Source organism: Podarcis cretensis (genome assembly GCF_951804945.1).
Source record: "Podarcis cretensis genome assembly, chromosome: 12".
Lineage (NCBI taxonomy): Eukaryota > Metazoa > Chordata > Lepidosauria > Squamata > Lacertidae > Podarcis > Podarcis cretensis.
This window is the reverse complement of record NC_137181.1, coordinates 19,717,501-19,719,219: the sequence shown is the minus strand read 5'-3', so window position 1 is coordinate 19,719,219 and position 1,719 is coordinate 19,717,501.

Here is a 1,719-nt window from a genome sequence, read left to right as displayed (position 1 = left end):
TGTGCTGCATGCATTTTTTCATGCTGCAATTCCATCAAAATCTATGAGACAAATTAGTCACGATCCGAGTTGAGTTCAATAGGACCAAAGCATGACTAACTTAATCTGGAGAATCCAGCACAATGCATCTTGCTTGGAAGTGGGCCAACCCAGATCTGTGACTCATTCAGGGATCAGAAGGCAGTGGGAAAATCTGATGTGTGGCTGAATCAGGAATGACTAAAACATTCCCACTACACCTGATTTAGAGATGTGGCAAGAATCAGGCCCTACAGTGTAGGGTGATTAGGAAGAGGTAAGGATGAATTAAATCAGAGATGTATCAGGCATCCTTCTTCAAAGCACAATTGTTTCTTTCTTTTTCATAGCACGCGTCATAGTTCTCTTACAGCCTAGCTCAGCCCTTGGTATGGAAATTATTGCCCTAAACCCAAATCTTGGAAGCTGTGGGAATCCTAGCTGCACAAAGAATCACACAAGAAAATATTGAGCGAAAGCTACTGGCAATTAACACATGCATTGGCCACAAGCCATTGTAAACTCTTTAATTAGTGGTTGTGCCCAGAGGTCTGATGCCAAGAACAAACTTAAAAGATTATGCAATCTGATAAATGTCTGCTAAGTACACTGATTTATAGCAAATGTAAATACATACTAAAGTAGCTATTTTGATTGTACCATTTCTCTAGAGCGTAACAGTTTATGGAAACAAGGAAAACTTGTATTATTGCTAAGATAATGCTAGGCATGGCTGTAATTTCCACCTGCTTGTCTATTGTGACTTATGCTACAATGAAGTAATTTCATGCTACATTAGCAGGGTAAGAAAGTGTTTATGGCAAACAAAATCAAATTGTTGTGATTAACGTGGCGGAATGCCCAGCACTTGAGTGATAATTTTAATTAGGGAATGCTGACCTTGTTCAAAGAATCTTTCAGCGCCACAAAAAAACCAGTTTAAACATCTGTTGCAGCTTAATTCATTGACAACACTTATCGTATGTGAACAGAACATATGATTGCGCTAAAAACAAACAAACTTTTGAGTTAAGAGCAGGAAACTAAATGATTCAGATGTTATTCAATGCATGGGAGTATAGCCTGCTAGATAATGAAGTAAAATCCTCAGAATGATACTGAACTTCAGATTTTGATAGCGGCATGAAAAATGCAAGAGATTCCAGAACAGATAAAATCAAGAAAACTTGCACCATTTATCTTTATAGATTCCCCAGGCATCTTCTTCCCATTAATATCAGCTCATGTCAAGGTGGTGTCTGCTCTTCGAAATAAACACCCTCTGCTCACTCAGAGAGATATTTAGTTCTTTATTTACGTATGTACAAACAGCTAGTTCCAAATCATGCGTCTGAAGAGTCAGATTCGGGGAGTGGCTTTCTCCAACACAGCAGACGAGATTTGATCCCTGCGCTTTAACTCTCTTCTCGCCTGTGCAGAAGGCAACGCTTCCCCTTCTCTTCCGAACACAATTCAAAGTGTTGGTGCTGACCTTTAAAGCCCTAAATGGCCTCGGTCCAGTATACCTGAAGGAGCGTCTCCACTTCCATTGTTCTGCCCGGACACTGAGGTCCAGCGCTGAGGGCCTTCTGGCGGTTCCCTTGCTGTGAGATGCCAAGTTACAGGGAACCAGGCAGAGGGCCATCTTGGTAGTGGCGGCCACCTTGTGGAACGCCCTCCCACCAGATGTCAAAGAGAAAA